This window comes from Ailuropoda melanoleuca, chromosome 20, assembly GCF_002007445.2.
Source record: "Ailuropoda melanoleuca isolate Jingjing chromosome 20, ASM200744v2, whole genome shotgun sequence".
NCBI classification, from domain to species: Eukaryota; Metazoa; Chordata; class Mammalia; order Carnivora; family Ursidae; genus Ailuropoda; species Ailuropoda melanoleuca.
Genome location: NC_048237.1, coordinates 7,874,625 through 7,898,233, shown reverse-complemented (window position 1 = coordinate 7,898,233; position 23,609 = coordinate 7,874,625). Strand labels below are relative to the sequence as shown.

Genomic DNA, 23,609 nt, shown 5'->3' with positions numbered 1-23,609 from the left:
AGTACAGTTCTGAAGAGACACATGCAACCTCATGTTTATTGCAGCATTGTCAACAATAGCCAAACTATGGAAAGAGCCCAAATGTCCATCGACTGATGAATGGATAAAGAAGATATATTTGTGTATGGTGTAAGAAAATGGTCCAGTTTCTTTCTTCTACATGTGGCTGTCTAATTTTCCCAACACCATTTGTTGAAGAGACTGTTTTGTTTGTTTGTTTTTTCCCTTAGATAGTCTTTCCTGCTTTGTTGAAGATTAGTTGACCACAGAGTTGAGGTTCCATTTCTGGGTTCTCCATTCTGTCCCATTGATCTGTGGGTCTGTTTTTGTGCCATTACCATACTGTCTTGACGATTACAGCTTTGTAATATAGCTTGAAGCCCAGAATTGTGATGCGACCAGCTTTAGTTTTCTTTTTCAACTTTCCTTTGGCTATTTGGGGTCTTTTCTGGTTCCATACAAATGTTAGGATTATTCGTTCCAGCTCTATGAAAAATGTTGATGGTATTTTGATAGGGATTGCATTGAATGTATAGATTGCTCTGGGAAGCATAGACATTTTAACAGTATTTATTCTTCCAACCCATGAGCATGGAAAATTTTTCCATTTATTTGTGTCTTCCTCAAGTTCTTTCACGAGTGTTCTATACTTTTCAGAGTGCAGATCCTTTACCTTTTTGGTTATGTTTTTTCCTAGGTATCTTATGGTTTTTGGTGCAATTAATAATGCACTATACATTAATTAATTGAATGTAAATAGAATAAAATTAAATTTTTAAAAAGATGTGAGATATATACACAATTGGTTATTACTCAGCCATAAAAAAGAATGAACTCTTGCCACAGTGTGGATGGAGCTAGAGAGTATTATGCTAAGCAAAATAAGTCAGTCAGAGAAAGAGAAATACCACATGATTTCACTCATATGTGGATTTTAAGAAAAAAACATGATCATAGGGGAAAAAAAGAAAGAGGAAAACCAAGAACAAACAAACTCTATGGAGACCGAACTGATGGTAACCAGAAGGGAGGTGGGGGGGGTGAAATAGGTGATGGGGATTAAGGAGTGCACTCGTGATGAGCACTGGGTGTTGTGTGTAAGTGTTGAATCATTAAATTATCCAACTGAAAGTAATATTACACTGTATGTTAACTAACTAGAATTTGAATACAAACTTAAACAATTATTATCCATGTAAATCTTTTTTAAAACTATCCATATTTGTAAATATGAACAAAAGATATGAAGTAAGCCATTTGTTACCACAACAGAATGAATGGCATCATGCAAAATTAAGATAGTAGATACAGTAATATATAATTGAGAATAAGCCTTACTCTCCAATGTGTAGATAGGAGGCAAGAGTACCTTTCAAGGGTTTTTCATGGGGATAGGACATTTGGTCTAGACATGGCCAGCACAAGTCTCCCCATTCCAGTGTCACCAGAGTTTATTGTATCCTTTGTTTCTAAACCATACTGAGTGGAGTTTTACCTTTGAAATATATAAGACAGACCTTCCAGCTGCTGGTATGAACTGTTAGGAAAACACATTCTACTGAAGCATCCCTGTAGCAGGAGGTTAGGTCTAGGTGACCCATAGGTCAAGGAAGATATTCAAAAATGACCCCAAGAGGTTCCTATCAGAAAAAAAGTAACATTTTGGGCATAAGCTGCATGGTATATTGGTTTGATTTACTAGTCAATTAAAAAAAAATTCCCAGGAGTGTAGCCTTTTGAATTGAGTTTGCTTGTTACCTGGCAGGGGCAGTGACTCCTAAGCAGTAAGATTTTATTGATGAGATGAGCAGAGCATCCCATGGCTGGTACCTTTGGAAGGTGGCTTACTAAAATGAACATTGCTTTATGGGTGACAATAAATCAGTTAGTCTATAGTTAGAGATGGAAAATATGGAGGAAACCCCACAGAAGTCCAAGTAGGGGAAGAGAAAAATCTAAGACAGCTAGTTGTGTGGGTTTTACATAACATATAACCTTTTTAAATAAAGTGATCTGCATTGGCTCGTGTAGACTGTGGGAAGGCTTGGCGAGAAATGCTTTTGGGTATATTCAAGTCTGTATAAATGACTCCCAATGTGTCATCTGAAAGCTGTTAGGATTGAAAAAGGCACTGGAACCAATTCTTTCTTTTGTCTCCAGGAGGATTTGAACAGCCCACTCTCCTGGACTCAGAGAGAAGTTTTTTCACACCTCTTCCAAAGACACTGGTGCCGGAAGCATGCTCTGGGCCATATGTAAGAAGCAGCTAGTGCAAAGATAGCCTTGTCGGTGTATTCCCTACGGCCTTTAAAGGGCAGAGGTAAATTGATGCAACACCCTTATCCCCGCTCACACTTTGTAGCCTTCCTGTGGTGTATTGCGCCTCATTTTAGGATGAGGCCCGCAGAGGTTAAGGGAATCTTATGAAGCAAAGTCTCGTGACAGAGGGAATGGTGTCCCTGAATTTGAATTTTTCAATATCTGAAATGGGGAGATTACTCTACAGCTCAAATGATAATAAAACATTTCAAATCTTGTAAAGTACTAAATATAAACTATTATAACACTGCTTTGTGAAGTGAGTCCTGTCTTTAGCTAGTAAAAGTCCGCACTTTCCAGCTTTTGGGAATCAGCAGCAATCCCCTTCATGTCGGAATCATCTCATTCCAAGACCCTGAACGGCTTTTGTGGTTGTGCAAGGACTTCCACCTTTCACTTAGTATGCCTGCTTGGGCACTGTATCCTTGGGCCACCAAATTTTATACAAATCAAAATTATCTGGTATGGTGGTATGGTTCTTTGAACCCTGCAGAAGCAGCCCAGATTTGAACCGTAACGCTCTGAAACAGGGATGCTGAAAGGGAGCAAGGGGCTGCTGCAGGAAAATTAGTTTCTAACCATTAAATATTTTGAGGAATATGGCCAACCTAGCACTGTTTCAGAAAATAGGGAAAACAACCAGTATCAATCCGGAGGCTGGGACTCAAGTGTTTGTGCTCCTAGAAACTCACCCCACTAAGAAGGTAAACAGTTGCATTCCCTTCTGCAGAAAACTGGGTGGTCTTGAAGGCTAGCCTTAAGTACAGAGCTTTACAGCAATTAGCCTGGAGGTAACTAAAGTCTGAATGGATGGGTATTTCACCAATTTTATATGAACAGTCCCCCATCAGATGCTTCTTACAGAATGTATATATTTCTAGTTTCTTTTTTACAAAGTCAGAGTTTTGTGTTTCTCTAACTTTAGAATTTCTCTTCCGTTAAATATAATAATATTCACAGAAAATAATAAACAAAACTAAAAGCAAGCACATTTTTAAGGCTTTTGATACATATAGATTTACTTTTCAGAAAGGTTGTATCCCTACAAACTCAGATTCATTTCCTAGCACTTTCACCAATATTGAATATTATACCTTTAAAAATTGCCAATTCAATAGGTGGAAATGCCACCCACATATCTTCATTGTTAATTTGTATTTATTCATTTGTAAATTCAATATTTATGTAATCTGAACTAATTCTATGACTTCCAGTAGAAAAATTCATAATTCTCAGGCTCAGTGACAACCTACTGTCAGTACGTTATTTTTTAATCCAAACTATTATATTTAAATATCACTTGTCATCAGCGATAATGTGTAGTTATTTACTGAATGTTGAGTTTGTGCCACATGCTCTGGTAGGGGCCTTCAGATGTCATACATGAATCTACCCATTTGTTTCCCAGCCACTTGCCTACTTCTCAGCTTCCCTTGATAGTAACACTTACTAAGGGTTGGTACTTACTGTCTCCATTTTGTTACCCCCCACAACTTTGGGCTGAAACCATGTGAATATAGATTCTGTCTGCCATTTCACTGAGTTTGAAGGACACAACCTTCTTATCACTTAATTAAAATACCATTTTATATTTCTAATCTTTCTACACACCTCAGCAGGCATTTGCACAGATGAACAGTTGTTAAAAAAAGATTTAACAGGGTGCGTCACTTTTTCCCTTGGCTTCTATGACACTACAATTTTCTGGTTTGTCTCCTACCTGGCAGCTTTTTCACTCTATTCTCTGTGGATTCTTTGCCCCATCTTTCTATCAAGGTGGGAATGCCCTGGAGATTCACCCTGGGTCTTCTTCTTGCCATCTACATTTTCTTTCTAGGGGGATCTCTTCACACAATGTGAGCCCCATAACAGCAAGGATTTCCATCTGAATTTTTTTCAACGTTGTATTCCTCGCACTTAGAACAGTACCTTGTTCATATTAGGTGCTTGATAAATATTTGTTTGATAAGCAAAGGAATGAATAGTTCCAGGCTCAAAGTGTAAGTATCATCTACATGTTGCTAATGTTCAAAGGATTACCTCCTGCCAGACTTCTTTAGCTTGCCAACTCCAGATCTGTGATTCTGATCACCTCCCATGTCTCCAAGGGCAGGGTTAAAAGAGATCTCCAATTGACCATGTCTGAAGCACAATTCTTGATTCCAACCTGTTTGTCCTTCAGCCTTCCTCATCTCAGGGCATAGTTACCTAAGTGAAAAACTTAGTATTTGTCCTTGATTCCCTAGCCCAGCTTATAATCCATCAGAAAGTCCCTTGGCACTATTTCCAGCATCTCCTGAATCTGTCCATTTTGCCCCATCTTTGCTGCTACCTGCTTGGTGAAACCACCCTCGTCTCTCATCTGAACTGCTACAGCAGATTCCTCACTGCCCACCCTCACACTTCCCTCTCCACACTAATCCACATAGATGTCCAGCAGAGTGTTTTAAAAATGCCATCTCACTTCCCTGCTTAATACTTTCTAATGACTTCTCATTGCCATGACTTTACAATCTAAACTGCTTACCAAGACCTGTGAGATTTGAATCATCCTTGGTATCAACTCAGGAGGTAAACTGGGTCACAGAGTATGTCAATGGCTGCAAGGTTTGGAAGTTTGCTGTGTTTTCAGGTGGAAGGTAGCAAGCCCGCCGTCACAATAGTCAAGGACTACCTCATCAAATCCTTTAGTTCCAGATTGTATTTCCTGAAAACTGGTGCTCTGTGGGAAGGAGGATAGAGAACATTTCACACCTGTTAGGATGAGCACTAAAGGAGTACTTTTTGTAAAAGATACTGCAATACTGCTACTAATACTTACAGAAATTGTTTTAAGTAAATATTGTGTTTATACTTAAAGTAACTGAATAGGTAGGAAAACTGCAACATCAGAAATGACCACAGGCTGTTGCTATTTACCCACAATTTGGGGAATAGGTAGCATTTCTTATTATACAGGAATTATTTTTTTTATAGACTGTCACCACATTGGATATATTGACTAATTTATTATGCATATTATATATTATATGTATATGATTATGAATATTGATTGAATGTACATATAAACATACATATCTCAACACTGATTCTATTTCATGATTTTTTAATTTGCCCGTGGAAATTAAAACTCTTTATTTTAATGTGCAAGTATGCTAAAGAAGATAGCTTAGAATCTGTAATTTTTACTTTTTTCATTTTTGATAAGATGTTTAGAATGTCTAATATTTTCTTTTAAACTTTCACAATTTGACATGTAGTTATTTTATATACTCTAAAATTTTTTCGAACAAAAATATAGACATATTATTTTCAAAGATGTATATGTTCACAATCATACATATCTTTATGGTATGTTTTTAAGACATTATCTCAAATCCTGGCATTTTTGGTTCTATTTCTTACTGTCATTTGCCTTGTTATTAAATGATAAACCCCATTCACATTTAAATTGTCAATCTCTTCAAACATGTCTAGCTTATTGTCTGCAGCCTTCTTTTAGATTTTAACATATTTGTGAGAAAGAATCAAGATTTAAAGAAATTAACTAATCAATTTGCTAATCAAGCCTGTCCACTTCACATTTTATAGAGATAAATTAGCATGCTATTTTAGAATTCTGTATCATGTTTTTCAATCTCTAGTATTAATATGAAAAATAAACTTCCTTTTGTATTTGATATTTTTTATCCAGCAGCACCCAGCTATTAAAAAAATTTTAAAAGGAAACTGTTTGTTATTAATTTAAATGACTTTCAAAATCAATCCCTTAATTTCCATGGATATCTGACAATCATCTAGTCCTTTGCAATCTTGTTAAAAAGTGCACATTAAGGTATCTGTAATTAATTCCATACCAACTCACAAGGTTGCATGCTCCTCAATCATTAAAAGAAAATAAATTACAATATTATTATTCCTTTAAAATATGGTAACATCTACTGCCAGTGTGTAACGTACAGCCTAAATTTCAGATGCAAATTTGACTGTTGGGATAATGACTCAAACTCCATATTAACTGTTATAAGATCCAACTGAGGGTTCCTCTGTAGAAGGCTCATAAGGTAGAATACTGTGAGTGCCAAGGCTTTATTTCCTTGGCATGAAGTAAAACATTAACAAAAAAATCTCTCATGGATATGAAGCTTAAACTTGTCATCAAGTTATTTCCCTCTCTGACTATTTTCATGTTTAGTTAACAAATATAAACTAAAGTGAATGATAATGATATATGCTAAAGAAAAAAAACCCATCTTTAATTGTGTGAGAATTAATGTATAGTACAGACTTATTACTGTTTAAGAATTTCTTAATTGTGGTGCCAAATTCTCTTCCCCTGAAAAGCTAAAAAAAACTTTAAATTATGAATATTTTTAAGAAACACGTAAGTATAAAGAATTATAAGGCAGTACCTTGTGTTTATATTTTATATTTATATTGAAGTCTTTAATTCTCAGAATGCATAGGAATGGCAGAAAGTAAATTTAGAAATTCTTTTTTATGTTAATGGACAATTATTTTTACTTTACAAGGCTATAAAAAAATCTAATACACAGAAATGACTAATATTTAGTTAACTAGAAAAATTTGAGTGTGGGGTGTCTGGGCGGCTCTGTCCANACTTTAAATTATGAATATTTTTAAGAAACACGTAAGTATAAAGAATTATAAGGCAGTACCTTGTGTTTATATTTTATATTTATATTGAAGTCTTTAATTCTCAGAATGCATAGGAATGGCAGAAAGTAAATTTAGAAATTCTTTTTTATGTTAATGGACAATTATTTTTACTTTACAAGGCTATAAAAAAATCTAATACACAGAAATGACTAATATTTAGTTAACTAGAAAAATTTGAGTGTGGGGTGTCTGGGCGGCTCTGTCCATTGAGTGTCCCACTTGGTTTCAGCTCAGGCCATGATCTCAGAATGTGGAATTGAGCCCCGCATCAGGCTCCGTGCTCAGCCAGGAGTCTGCTTGTCCCTCTCCTTCTAACTCTGCTCTTCCCCCCCCAACTCTCTCTCTCTCTCAAGTAAATAAATAAATAAATAAATAAATACAATCTTTAAAAACATTTTTTAAAAAAGAAAAATTTAAGTTACTAATAAAGACGGAGTTTCTAAAGAAGAATCAAATGGATATTTGGAAAGAATTTGAGAAATAAATGTTTGCTTATTATCAATTTNCAATCTTTAAAAACATTTTTTAAAAAAGAAAAGTTTAAGTTACTAATAAAGACAGAGTTTCTAAAGAAGAATCAAATGGATATTTGGAAAGAATTTGAGAAATAAATGTTTGCTTATTATCAATTTTTAAAACTTTGATTTAGAGTTATTTTAAAAATTTTTTTCTTAGGTTTTCTTTATTTACCTTGGGCAATTCCTATGAGAATATATGTAATAGAAACTAGAGTTTTTAAATTTGGAAGTAGAAAGATCCAAATACAGGCATGAAGATAGTTAGCTGCTTGAATGTGTAAGTTATGACTGACTGACCTTGACATAGAATAAAACCATTCATTACAGTTTCTAATATATATTGTTCTTCCTTTGTGGGCATTATCAGAACATGTAGTAGACAGGTAAATGGATGAATGTTTGTTGTGTGTGCACAGACTTATTATTAGCAGAATCATTTCATGAATGCATATTTCACTTGGTTTACAAAAGAGAGATTAATATTTTATTCAGCCCTAGACCCTAGAGGCTGAGTGATCTGTTAAGATAGTTGATTACCCCAGAATCTAAGTTGTTGCCCAAATTATGAGAATGAAGGTGTTCTAAAAACAAGTGTTCTAGGGTAAATCTCACTAAAGAGACAAATTTCGTACAAAAATTATTTTTTCTGTATTAGTTATAAAACAATATTTTCTAAAATTGTGTCATTAGTAAAATAAGAATTTTTTTCTGATGAAATTATTAGGCAAGACTTTTTCAGTGTTTGTAATGTCTCATATAATACAATTGTTTCTGAAAAGTCATATAATCCATGTTGATGTGTCACAATGCCTATCAATTTGTAGCTACGGATCTATAAATTATTAATGGCATTCTACATACCAAATTCTCCCTTACAGGTTACTCTTTTAATCATGACTTTCTTGATTTTGCAGTCAGAATTTCTGTGTTTCCTGTTTATTCTCATTGCTAAAGTTCAATTTGTGCAAGCACTAAGTACTCTGCATGTGTTAAGTAATAGTCTTGACACCCTGTGAGGTGTGTCCAATTATTATCCCCTTTCACAGATGAAGATATTGAGAAGAGGTGAATAATTTGCCAGAATTATAGACCCAGACAGTATAGATCTAGAGTTGACACTCTTAACTGCTCTAGTGCACTCCTGCCAGTACTTTATTTCCTAATTTAAAAATGAGGCCAGCCTCATTATTTATATCAAGTAGGGAAAATTATATTAAACCATGCACTCAACAAAATCCTTCTGTAGTAGTCCTAACATGGTGAAATCTATCTGTATTTGCTGAAGAACTGCTGTGTACAAAGATTAAAGCCAGATTCTAGAAGAATACAAAAATACACAATCTTTGTCTTCAAATCTAGAAACCTAGATAGGAAGATGGTTGTGTTCACATAGAGATAGAAATAAAATATCACGATAGAATAGAGAAATCATGAGAATTCTGATCTAAGGTAGGTAAAAGGAGTGAGGAGAGAGATAAAGCGATCAATATTAAGAGGGTCTGGTGTAGAAATTGAGATAACACGTGTATTTGACACAACTATTTTCTTACAACAAGAAGAAGTACAGGAAGTACAAAAAATTAATTTTCGTTTATTTTCCAAAAGACAAGAGACAGATTTATCTATGTCTATCCCTGTCCTTTAGTGCACCCACACAAATACACAAAGAGAAATATAAATCAACATTTTTTTGAGATGAGCCATGCCTACAGCTTTTTAATTTTATTCACAGGATAGGAACAGTCTCCACACCATGAGGTTGAGTGGTGAGGCATTTCTAGCACAGTTCTGGCATCAGGACTCTCCAGCCTGTGGACTACTCAAGTCTCAAACTGTACAGTGGACCGTTACTGGAGATCCAGTGGAAGATACTAATATGAAGAGTAGACCATAGCTCTTTCCATCGTGTGGTTGAAGGAGATGGTTTGTGGAAGTAATAGGTCTAGAGTTCATTAGTCCCTTTTCCTCTTGTTCAGTTGATATGATGAGAGTAAATGAATTTTAAAAATTATCACTGAAGATCATCATCAAATTAGTGTTCGTGTTTTTTACAGAGTTTCAGTATTAGCTCACAGGGAAACAACTACAACAGTTTTCTTTTTAACTTTAATTTTGAGGAAGACAACTTAAAAAAAATCACCTGGTTGCTTCCAGAATGGTTTTAGAGTAGCTTATTAAATATGTGTATAGAAAAATGCTATTAGATTAAAGAAAGATTTTTTTAAATAGGTAGAAAATATTCTCTCACAGGACAAATACATTAACTGTGATCAAACCCCACCCTTAGTTTAGAGATTCCTGGCAGCTGATAACAAGGAAAGGAGGATGGATTTTGTAACTCTTATTATCTTGGAAAATATATAGCTTGCTTCTTCAAAGGAAAACTTTTTGTTACCAGGTTTTTTTTAATTATACATAAGAGACATTGAACAAAATATATAGAGGGTATTTACAATGATAGTTTTGTATGATTTTTCCTATTTAGACTCTTGATAAAAATCTAGGGCATCATATTAAAATTTTAACAATTTGTAAGTTATTTGAAATAATTGTTGGTAATTTTTTGGCAAATAATTTATAAATTATTTAGCAAATCTATGACTGTGGTGAGGGAACTTAGATAATGTGGTCCCAGTTTACTGTTTCTGATTTACCTTTCTATGGGGTAATTTTCAATCTATTAGACAAATGATCCATACGTCCTCCTCTAAATATTCTCTTTGGGTGTTCACTGCTTTGAGCTTTTAATTGGAAACTAGATTGGGAGATATGTCCTCTCTACTGAAAATTATGTCACTAATAAAATGCATTTCAAATACAGGTTCTGTATTAGGAATAAGTATGTTTAGCTCTCAGGTGTTTAGAGTAGTAGTATAAAGTGCAGTTGTAGAAACAAAATGTTAGGGTTCAAATGCAAAATTTACTCTCTTTTTTAGTGACAGGACCTCAGTGCTGTAGCATTTCTATAAAATGGGATTAATTAAAAAGAATGTTTGGGCAAGGATTAAATACATATGTGACATCTAACTGAATACTCTTATCGTCTCAGACAACTGGCTGTTTCACATGCTGTTATGACCTTCAGGAAGTCAGATTGGATTCTGTTTATAGAGAAGAGTGCCCTCCTACACAGAGGTGAGTTGAAAGATGCTGACCCTCAGGGCTAATCTTTTCCTTTAAGAAGCAGCTTTTGAGCTACTGAAATTCCTGAAGATGTATTTGAAGAGTGCATGGCAAAGATAATTTTACCTTAAAACTTTAAGACTAAGCCATCTACCTCAGATATGGTTTTATACTTTTGAAATGTTTGATTTTGAATTCTACCAAAATCACCAGCTAACCTAGCAAAAGTTAGTGGTTAAATCCATTTCTAGAAAATTAAATAAATTGATGTACCAGACTGGACTGTTGTATATTGCCGACATCAATTTTTATTTAGTAGAATTGATACCAGAAATATTACAAGTTAACAATAACAAGGCAAGAACTTGTAAAATGTAAAGATTTGTAAAGACAGGCAAAGGGTAATTTAGCCTATCTATGACATTTCAGTAGGGCTACTTAAAACATTTCATAATATAGCAATGGGTGTCATTGTAGAAATGGCTTAGGAGAGAAAATATGCAATACTGTTAAACATAGCATACTCTGCAAATTTCCTAGCATGTCCACTGGGGAAACTCGACAGGTCTTTCTCTTCCTTCTCTCTGGACAGAACTGACCCCCAAACTCAGGGGTACATTAATTAAGAAGTGCTGTCTCTGGTATATTTTTAATTTACTGATGTGATCTCCTCGCTGTAGTCACCAGCTGTAATACCTATGGTGACCTATGCTGAGTTATTAAAAAGAAAAAAAATCATTATTTCTCTGGATCGAAGATACCTCTTTATTAAGCCTGAACTATTATTAATTGCAGTGTTTTATCTATCTTTAAACTGAGTCAGTGCACTAGACCTAAAGCATATTGGAAAGTTATTCTCAGGTCCTAAGAAGATTAGGGCTTCAATAACTATTAGTTGAATTGGATTGAGAGGTTTTAAAGAAGTAAACATTCCAAATCATCTATTTAAATCTTCTTTAAAAGTGATAAATAGCTTGCTGTTTAAATATCAAGGGCTTTGGCTGGACGTCAACAGGAATGGCAGAGTAAGGAACTTCAAAATTCACTCCTACATAAAGGAATGAGAATATTTGCAAAGTGGTCAAAATAACTTTTTCAGAACTCTGGAAATTACCCAAAGGCCTGCAGCAATCCAAGAAGCATTTATTCAAGAAAAAAAAATCATTGAATTTTGGTAGGAATAGCAAGGTTTATGGTTTTATTTTAAGTTGGTCTAATTCCACCCCCTACTCTCCAACTCTGCAGTAGTCTTGCACACCAACAGCCCCACAACACAATGAAAACAAGCAACTTAGCAGCCACTGGGAGGGTCATGATGGGTTGAAGCTTTTTTAAAGCCTCATTCTCAAAGAATTGTCATTAGTTGACCTGCCTGGTAGTTCTTTGGAAGTCTCCACTTAGGGTTTGTATTTACTGGACTCAGCTCAGATCTCTTAATGAAACCAGCTTTTATTTCCCCTGGGAGAAAACTGTAAGTTGAAATTGTTTAACATCACTCTGTCTAAGACAGCTTGTGATAGTTGGAGCAAACAGGAAGCTGTACTAAAATCTACTAGGGAATGAGATGTCTTCAGGGGACTTTGAAAACCTCCTACATATTTTAGAGAAGGTAGAAGGCCATGCATGAAGAAAGCTGTGCACATACCCAGGACAGTGTGAATGGCTAGGAAAGACCTGAGAAGGATATAAGTTCTCACCTCTTGTTGACCTTGAGGCTCTGTGAATGAGGCAGTAAATACTAAAGCAGAAATGTAAACTGACTGCCTGGACATTGAAGGGATGCCCCAAATGTACACATAGAACCTCAGCAAAGGCTGGAAAACTTATTGCTTTCAAGAATTTAAAGAAATCTCTGTCCAATCATTAGCTAACTATTAAGCTAACTGAATAGTGACTTCAGTAACCACACACAACAAGAATACAGGCTTTCCAGAACCACAATTAGTTCAAGAAAGTCACTTGATGAACAAATAGTAGCAGCAGCAACAGCAATGAACCCAGGAGTAGATAATCTGATTTCCAGAGTTGTCACATTATGTTAATTTAAAATGTCTAGTTTTTAACAAAAACTTGTGAGGCTTGTGAAAAAACAAGAAAATATGGCCCATATGCAAGAATAAAAGCAGCCAATAGAAACTGCTTTTGAGGGAGTCCAGATGTTGCACATACTATACAAAGACTTTAGATCAGCAATTTAAAATATGTTCAAAGAACTAAAGGAAATTATATCTAAGGAACTTTTAAAAATATGTTAGAATGGAATAAATGGAATGGTATGGAAACAAAGTTTTTGTATACTATTGAAGTTAATTTGGTATTATTAATTGTAAAGACCAGAACAGTCACTAAAGAAAATAATTCAAAAATATATACTAAAGGAAGTGATATTGACCTAAAATGGTACACTAGAAAATATCTGTTTAACACACAAGAAACCAATAATGGATGAATACAAGAATGAAAAAAGACATAAGACATATAGAAAACAATAGCAAAATGGCATTTGTAATCATGTCTTATCAGTAATTACATTAAATATAAATGGATTAAATACTCCAATCCAAAGGCAAAGATTGGCAGAATGAATTAAAAACCACAATACAACTATATGCTGTCTACAAGAGACATATTTCAGAACCAAAGATGAAGATGCAAAAGATTAAAAGTAAGAAGAATATAAAAGAATATATTGTGAAACAGTAACTGAAATAGAGCTGGAGTGAGTATATTAATATCAGACAAAATAGACTTTTAGAAAAAAATTGTTACTAGGGATAATGAAGGACATTTTATAATAATGAAAGGATCAATCCATTAAGAAGATATAACAATGATAAACATATACACACCCAATGACAGAAGCCCAAAATATCTGAAGCAAAAACTGACAGAATTGAAGGGATAAATAGGCAAGTCATCAATAACAGTTGGAGACTTCAATACCCTAATAACAATAATGGATAGAATATCTAAACAGAAAATCAACAAAGGATTAGAAGACTTTAAAAACACTACAAAGCAAATAGACTTTATAGACATTTATATAATACTTCACCCAGTAATGGCAGAATACATATTAATTCTAGTGTACATGAAATCTTCTCCAGGATAGACTATATAGTGAATCAATTTTCAATAAATCCAAATACATTGAAATCATACCAAGTATGGTCTATGACCACAATGAGATGACATTTGAAATTAATAATTAAAAAATTAGGGGAAATTTACAAACGTGGAAATTAAACAACAAACTCCTAAATAACAAATGGGTCAAAGAAGAAATCACAAGGAAAATTTAGAAAATATTTTGAGATGAGAGAAAATGAAAATACAATATACCAAAGCTTGTGGTATGCTACTAAAGCAGTGCTTAGAGAAAGTTCATAGCAGTAAACATCTGTATTAAAAGAGAACAAAGATCTCAAATTGATAACCTAAATTTCCACCCCAAGAAGCTGGAAAAGGAGCTCTAAACCCAAAGCAAAAGAAGGACGAAAATAAAGATTAGGGTAGAAATCAATGAATTAGAGAATAGGGGAAAAAATAGAGAAAAAGTTGATGTAAACAAAAGCTGGTTCTTTGAAAAGGCTGATGAAATTGGGAAATCTTCAGGTAGGCTGATGAAGAAGAAAGAGAGAAGATTCAAATTGCTAAAATCAAGAATAAGAGAGAAGATATTACTATAGATATTACAGAAATAATAAGAATTATAATGGAGTACTATGAATAATTGCCTGGAAACAAATTATTCCTAGAAAGTCCCAAACTACCAAAACTAAGTAGGCATGAAAGAAAGAAAGAAAGAAAGAAAGAAAGAAAGAAAGAAAGAAAGAAAGAAAGAAAGAAAATCTGCATAGATCTATAATAAGAATAAGGAATTACTACTACTGCTACTACTTAACTCCTTGTGAAGGAAAGTCCAGGCCCAGATGGCTTCAGTATGAATTCAGTCAAACATTTAAAGATGAATTAATGCCAATTCTTTACAAAGTCTTCCAAAAAATAGAAGAGGAAAGAACACTTTCTACTTCATTCTGAGCCCAGGATTAGCCTGATACCAAAACCAATCACAAGAAAGAACTACAGACTAATATTCTTTATAAATATAAATATAAAAATTCTTAACAAAACACTAGCAACCCTAATTCAGCAACATATAAAAAGGATTTTACATCATGACCAAGTGGGACTTATGTCAGGAATGCAAGGTTGGTTCAACATTCAATAATCAATCAATGTAATACTCCATATTAGTAGAATAAAAGACAAAAACCACATGACCACTTTAATAAATGTAGAAAAATCATTTGACAAAAAATCCAATAGCCTTTCATGATAAAAACATTTAATAAACTAGGAACAGAAATGAAATTTCTCATCTACAAAAAAAGCACTTATGGAAAGGACATTTGTGAAAAACCACATAATACTTAATATTACTAACATCATACTCAATGTTCAAAGACTGAATCTTTTGTCCCTAGGGTCAGGAACAAGATTAAAATCCATTTTCATTGCTTCTATTCAACTCTTTTCCTGGAGGCTGTAGTTGGGAAATTAGACAAGGAAAAGGAATAAAAGACATGTAGATTGAAAAGCATAAAATAAAACTATCGCTATTTGCAGATGACATGATCTTGTATACAGAAAATCCTGAGGAATTCACACACACAAAATTATTAGAGTTCAGCAAGGTTACCAGATACAAAAACAATATAAAAAATTGTATTTTTATACACTTGCAATGAATATTTCAAAATGAAATTAAGAAAACAATTCCACTTGCAATAGGATCAAAAGAATAAAGGTTTAGGAATAATTTAAGAAGAGAAGTGCAAGACTTGTGAAAAATACAAAACACTGTTGAATGAAATTAAAGAAGACTTCAGTAAATGGAAAGACATTCTATGTTTTGGGTTTAAAGTCAACATTATTTTAATGGCAATGCTTCCTAAATTGTTCTACAGATTTATTTCAATCTCTATAAAAATCACAGCTGCCTTTTAGCAGGAATTGAAAGCTGATCCTATAATTCATACCGTGGGACATTATTCAATCATTAAAAAAATAAAGTTCTGATACATGCTATAACATGGATGAACCTTAAAGATATGCTAGTGAAAGAAGGCAGACAAAAAAGGCCGCATATTGTATAATTTCATTTGTATGAAATGTTGAAAATTGGCAAATCCTATTAGTGGTTGCCAGGGGTGGGGAGATTGGGGAATGAGAAGTGACTGCTAATGGATAAAGAATTCCTTTTTAGGTGACTAAAATGTTCTGAACATAGATAATGGTGATGGTTGTACAACTTTGTAGATAAACTGAAAACGGTTGAAGTGTAGTTTTAAAAAGTGAATTTTATGGTATGTGAATTATATGTCAATTTAATGAATGAATGAGTGACTTAATGAATTGAATCAACTGAAAACCATCCACCAGCCTTTGACTGGATCTTCCCTTCCACATTAAATCTGTTTTCTGACAGCTAGTCATCAATGATAAACACAGTTCCTTGAATCATAGCTACCTACAAATGCCATTGTATACTACCTCTGGCTATTATGTACTGGACTAAATATATTGCTGTATCTAGTTTCATTAGAAACTAACATGGTAGGGGCACCTGGGTGGCTTAGTCAGTTAAGCATCTGTCTTCTGCTCAGATCATGGTCCCAGGGTCCTTGGATAGAGCTCACGTCAGGCTCCCTGCTCTGCTTCCCTCACTCCCTTTGCCTCTCCCTCTGCTTATGCTAGCTCTCTCTCTCTCTCTCTGTCAAATAAATAAATAAAATCTTAAAAAAAAAAAAGAAACTAACATGGTAAAATTCTGGGAAAACTGTATTGATCTTAATATTTCATTATTTTTTATCTTTGAATTGTTAACACTTCTTAAAGCTTGTATTTTTAATCTTTAAATTTGGGAAGAATGATTTTTTTTTTTGTACTACCATTTTTACTAGCCAAATTATTCCCAGGTAAGGACATATTCAGGGCTACTGTAAACTGCATGACCAGGAAAAAAAAAAAAAAAGATTATCTTCATATAAAACAATAGTCATCTCATTAATAAACTTAGTTAAGTTCAGATGTAGTCATTATGATGGGTTAAGTTCATATTTTGATAATAATGACACACTATCCTTTTGTAGCAATGGTTGGGTAGCCATGAACTATGTCATTTCAACAGAGAACTGAATAATTTAGTGATTGTGAATATTTGTAATAAGTCACTGGATTATTGTGGCCATTTATTTGCTCAATGTCATTGGCTTTTCTGGATGTATACATGAGGATGTATCATGATGTCTGTGGAGTTGAAATTCCCTTTTCTAATTCAGATGATAGTGTATTGAAGTAGGCATTTTTACACTGCAGTTGTAGATTAATATGTAATACAGCCATATAAAACATCTGTGTAGGGGTGCCTTGGTGGCTCAGTCAGTTAAGTGTATGCCTTTGGCTCAGATCATGATCCCAGGGCTCTGGGATCGAGCCCCGCATTGGGCTCCCTGCTTAGCAGGGAGTCTGCTTCTTTCTCTCCCTCTGTGTGCTTTCTTCCTCTCTCTCTCTCTCTCTCTCTCCCCCAAATAAATAAAGAAAGAAATCTTTTAAAAAAATGAAACATCTATAGAATACCACATTTCTGGATGAAATAAGCACTTCAGTTGATTTGTGTCAGTGTTGTCTTAGAGATGATGAATCAAATGAAATGTTCTCTCAATCTGGATAATTTCTAGTAATGCTAAATCAAACCGATTGAAATAATTTTCTCATCTGTGCTTCTAATTGAGTCAAAGCTTTTGATTGACAAATCTGGAGATTTTTCAATGTGGATGTCTTTTATGTTTATCTTTATTTACCTATATAGTGATCCATTAGCGGAGTTAATAAATTTTCATAACCATAGTGAACATTAATGTTGACTAATCAGAAAGCATACATTTAGTCTTTTGGTTGAAATATATATGTTTAAATGCAATTTAAATTTAAATAATCATAAAAATAATGAACATTAGTTGAAGTCCTGCTCAAAATACTTCACATGTATTGACATCTTAAACGTGAAGTAACTAAAGGCACAGAGAGGATAACTAAGTAGCCTGAGGTCACCCAGACCACCCAACTAGCAAGTTGCTGAGCTGAAATGAAAATTAAGGCAGTGTGTTTTCAGAGGCCATTCTTTTAACTACTTTTCAATGCTGTTTCTTCATAAAAATAAGGAAACTAGGACACATTAATAGTTATTATTTACTTTTATGAAAAAACAGGGGAGGAATTAGGTTGGAAGAATCTGCCAAAGTGTAGTTCCCAGATTATTTGTGGATCTTCACAGTTATTTGCAATTAGTATGACATCCATTTCTTACCTCCAGTAAAAAAAAAAAAAAGTCAAATATTTTAAAGTATTTTTAAAATATTTTTAATATTTTCATATCAGGTATGTCAGACATTTGGCCAACCATAGACTTAAACATTAGCTGATATTAACTAGTATGAGTATTAGTAAAAACACTGTTTTTAGTAAATCCCACTGTTTCACAAACTTCGACCCAAACACCTCAAACAAGAGAGAAGAATCAGCTGTCATTCCATGGAGACCTAGAGAGGGACCATGCTTGGACTGAAGTATCTTGCTGAAACTTTTATCTTACAAATATATATGAGAAATTCTTATGCAAAATATATTCAATTTCACAAAAAATCTGTTTAAGCACAAAAATAGGTTTTACCCAACACTTGGCAATAACTTGACATTCTAGGAAGATATACCATGTTGAATCTGGATATGCTAATTGAGTTTAAGAAACACAGGATTTTACCTCACATTCATTAGGATGGCTACAAAAAATACCAAAAACAAACAAAATAACAGGTATTGGCAGTGATATGGAGAAATTGGAACCCTTGTGCTCTGTTGGTGGGAATGTAAAATGGTGCAGACTCTGTGGGAAACAGTATGGTCGTTCCTCAAAATATTAAAAATAGAACTACCATATGATCCAGCAATTCCACTTCTGAGTATATACCCAAAATAATTTATCTTGTTTATTTAAAGATTGTATTTATTTATTTGACAGAGAGAGAGAGCATGAGTGCGGAGGGGTGGGCAGATACAGAGGGATAGGGAGAAGCAGGCTCCCCGCTGAGCAGGGAACCTGATTCAGGGCTCCATCCCAGGACCCTGGGATCATGACCTGAGCCAAAGGCAGATGCTTAACTGACTGAGCCACCCGGGCACCCCTACCCGAAAGAATTTAAAGCAGTCTTGAAGAGATGTTTGCTACAACATGGATAAACCTTGAGGACATTATGCTAAGTGAAATAAGCTAGTTACAAAAAGATAAATACCAAAGGATTCCATTTATATGAGGTGCATAGAGTAGTCAAATTAATGGAGGTGGAAAGTAGAATGCTGGTTGCCAGGGTCTGGGGTGGGCAGAATGGTGAGCTATTATTTAATGGGTACAAGTTTCAGTTTTATAAGATGAAAAAAGTTCAGGAGATGACTGGTAGTGATGGTCGCACAACACTGTGAATGTACTTCATGCCACTGCACTGCACACCCTAAAAATGGTCAAAATGGCAAATTTTGTTTTGTGCATTTCACCCCAGTTAAAAACAAAAAGAAGGAATAAAAAGCAACATAGGATTATGTGATAAAAATATCAATTTCCTATGCATAATATGCATTATTTCACTGTTATCGTCTTTATCCAAACTACCTGGATCAATGTCCTACTGGGTCACCTCCATAGCCTCATCCTAAAGGGTGACATATAGTTGTTAGCCAAACGGGCATCTTTGAGAATGAGAGAGAGCACTATTAATAATATCGCAACACAATTGGCATGAACCAGGATTGTTCTATTCTCAACAAAGAAGCCACAGTGGTCTTTGAACACTATCAGGTCATGTTCACTGAAAACCTGCAATAGCTGCCTGTTTCCACATGTAGCTAATGGCTACCATACTGGACAGTGAGGATGTAGGTGATATGTATTCCCAGCCTATCTATTTTTCCTTAAAAATTGGGCTGTCCTTCACTTAAAGGGGCTTAATAATTTCCCTAATTTATAGCTAGCGTGTAAGCTCCATTAGAGCAAGGACTGTACGTTTATTCACTTTTACATCTGCAGCGTTCGGTCCAGTGTCTGGCATGAGGTAAGGGCCTCAGATTTGTTGAAATAAAGAATGGTTATATTAGCAGTATTCAAACAAAATGTGATTTTGTTTTACAAGACCAGAAAAATGTTTAGAAATACAGCACAGCATTTCAGGAATTGTATTCTGGAACTACCCATTTTTTCTATTTCTAATTTCACTGGTGAATACTGTAATAGATAATAGAGAAATATTTGGACCAAAAGAGAAATAAGTTGACATCAAAGTATCAAGATTATGCCAATGTAACTGGTATACCATGTTGGAAAAGTGGAAAACATATTTGAATTTTTTCTTTCCTTAGCCACTACTGAGTTTTTCATTTTTCTTAGGATTGCTTGATGCAATGGAAATATCCAATACATTGGTTTCTAGTTGAAATATATCCATCAATTGGGACATATTTTACAAATCACTACCCTTTGCAACTTTCACTTTTGGAATATGAATGAAGAGGGAATGGGAAATATTGGTGGCGTGAAGGACTCACAAACAAATACAAAAACGTGTGAAGTCCTGCTTCTTCTCCTCTTCTTTATTTAACTTGGCTCAGATGAGGAATATGTAAAGCTCTGTAAGTGTGTATTTGAGAGGGAAAGAAAGAGAGAAAAGGGAGGGGGGAGAAAGAGAGGGAGAGAAAGGGGTGAGGGGAGAAAGAAAGAGAGGACAAAGTGCTTACTCATGAAAGTCAGAGCATGAGAATATGGTTCAGGGACTGGTATCATTATGGCTATGTATTCCGGGCATAGTTTTCGGACCGGGCCTCTTATAAGTCAATGGATTTTTCAACTTTATTATATTAAAAGGAAATTATGAATAGTGTCTGTGTTTTATTTATTCCTGTTATCTTCATAACACCAAGCTCTCAGTAAATGATATTTTAAAATGATAGATTCCCAATTAGCATTTGTTATCAGTCAGTGGTTACCAAAACTACAGTTCAGTAACAATATGTGGATATTGCCCAAATTTGCAAAGATTTGTGACTATAAATAAATAGTGATTTAAAACCTCAACGTTTCGCATATACAATGCAAGTTTCTTGATGTAGTGAATCTTCATGAAAAGTTTTATCAGATGCCTAATGATACTAAGGTGAATACTGAAGATATTCTTGTTAAATGGATGGGCAATGTGCCCAACAGCATTTGAGAAAAGAATTTACTAAACATTTATCTACGTGCAGCCTCAAGCAATTTAAGAGGAAGTTAGTGTGTACCTGTGTGTGCACACGTAGGTAGGAAGTAAAGACCAATGGCAGAGATTTTTGTTATTTTTAAATTCATGGCATAAAATCCAGTTAGCTCATAGGCGCGCCGAACTTAATCTCTTTCCTCTCTGTCATTCTCTTCTTTTATAATTTGTATACCATGAAGAGGTTGGAGAAGCCCGTTAAATACAATGGCAGGAGAACAGAAGATCAGGGAAGAAATCCAGTAATTAACCTACTCTGCCTGGCAAGTAACCCACTGGAAAGTAGTGGCTCTGGACAATAAGTTGGTAGGGGCACTTGGTTATTGCAGCCTTTCATTTGATGTGAGCTGCTTGAACGCCAAGAGTTTGATCAGTATGTGTTAATCTAGTTAAAATAGGCACTTTTTCTCAAAATAAACTGGATGCATAATGTATGCATCTCAAATCCTGATTTATAGCAAACTTCAGAGATAAGGATTTAGGTAGAGTTGCATTTAAAACAAACACTTTGCCATCATCTGTAAAAATGTGGCTATTCTAACTTGAGGATCTAGTCTTTCCAGAGTCTTTTCCCTTTATATACACGTGTACTCACACATACACGTAATGAATGATGACGGCATATAATAAAATAATGGCGCATTCTCAAAGCCACTTACCTTTTAACCTACCCGAAACAATACCCATTTACACTGATTATGTGGCAGTTGGCCCAGCTGCCTTATGACTTCTTTTCTATTGAAGTTGCATTCTATAAGTGACAGAAGCTTTAACCTTTATTTAGTGGGAGAAGCCATTAATCTGTCTTCAGACTTTCCCCTACCTCCCACAGAAAAAACAATTTGCTCTTCAAAAGTTTGTTTGGAAATGAAACTGAATTCTGTGTTTCCTCTACAGATGGTTGACCTCTTTCAGTTGGTGGCTGCATTACTCATTTAAACAATTATACAGGTCAATATAGTGTAATCTAAATTATTTAGTCTCTTAGTGTTTTTCAGACACGGCTGACAGTTGGAGAGGCTCCAGCTGCTGGTTGTACCTGGATTTGAACTCCACCCAATGATAACAGTTTCAGTCTGAATTCCGGAGCCCATCCATTGACGGTACCTGCAAACCCACTGGCTAGTCTTGCACGTTGGTCCTGAGGGAGTTATAACTTAACAATCAATATGCTGACATATGATGATTGATTATTTTTGAATTAAAAGGTTAAAATGTGTGTGATTTTCAAGGACTCGTTACTACCTAGAAGGTTTTTCCTTCTGAAACCTAACTTTAAAACACCTTTCTTTTTTGTTTGTCCCCCACAGGGAGCAATTCAAATCTACCAAATAGACTAGCAAAATATTATGATAACCTTTTCCATCCTAATTTGTACTGGAGGCTGAGTGTGTACTAGGATCAACATTAATTACTGTATAACATTTCAGCAATGTGGTTCATGGAAATGTCAGGGAGTTAGCTAAAGGGGACTTGGGGTCTTGGAAACATCAGGGGGGAAAGAGCTAAAGAACACGTGGTCCCCAGGACAATGGGGATTTACAAACATGAAATTTAGGACTAAGGTGGAAATAAAACCCAGGACAAGGGTGTGAATACTCAGCAGATCCACTAAAAGTTAGGTTGATAAGGGTAGGACAAACTCACAATACAATACAATCTGGTGGTCTTTCCACCATCTTTAAATAATTTTAAAATTAGTAAAATTTAGGTTCCAGCAGTGAACTCAACAGCTTGTGAAAATGATTCTTTAAATAAGGGATCTAGTTTGTTAAAGTTAATATATCGGTTCGAATTAATGAATTTTAAATTCAGATTCCTTTTGCAGCTTGAATTCAGACTAATTACAGGTTTTAAATTGTCACTAGTCGGAGCTCAGCCAAGGCATATTTCCTCTCGTCTTTACTTATACCCTGAGAATTCATGAATCAATTTTTTTCTGGGTCATGACTTTGCCCCACTAGGAGTAGAGAAAACCCTTCAGTGAGAAGAAATTCCAATGGCAGGGATCCCAGTCAGTCAGAATTTATACGCAAAATGCAAGGAAGAAAACGACAGAGGAAATTTCCCAGCTCTGAAGAAAAAAGGCTTAGAAATCACATATATAATCGAAACGATAATGAATTTAGTAAATACTTCTAGGCACAGCAGTATCCACTTGTATCCTTGTAATTTAGGATTACTGAGTATTTTAGGAAAGGGGCTGTTTTTTGCAAGGCTTTTTTTTAAACAGCAGAGGTCACCTTAGTACAAACCTCTTTAGGGGGGAAATGCTTTCTGTTCAGTGGTGATAAATTAAGTACTTTTAAACCATCAGCAAGTCTTCTCCTATTTCATTGAAGCTCAAAAATCAAACACACATGCTTAGTTGGATTTTTTAAAAGTTATACAAAATGAAATTGTTTTAAAATTAAATTACTTTCAAGTCTATATCCTTTTTAAAGAACGATTCTTTTCTAAAATGAATGAGAATAAATAATATGAAATAATTTAAATAATCATAGCATCAATTATACTTGCAACTTGCTTAACAAAATTCCATGTTGTATTTACTACTAGAAAAATATGCACTAAATTGTTCTGGCTCAGCTACGGGGCCTTATTTTAA

General features: G+C 34.6%; 1 long non-coding RNA gene across 1 annotated transcript in view; it reads left to right on the top strand.

Moving 5' to 3' along the window:
* Positions 1-22,083, top strand: part of LOC117797221 — a 58,586-nt gene extending 36,503 nt beyond the window's left edge. Inside the window, exons 4-6 of the long non-coding RNA XR_004622136.1 lie at positions 2,161-2,320; positions 10,567-10,652; positions 21,990-22,083. This is a non-coding gene — a long non-coding RNA (uncharacterized LOC117797221). The remainder of the gene's footprint in view (positions 1-2,160; positions 2,321-10,566; positions 10,653-21,989) is intronic.
* Positions 22,084-23,609: the final 1,526 nt, after the last annotated feature.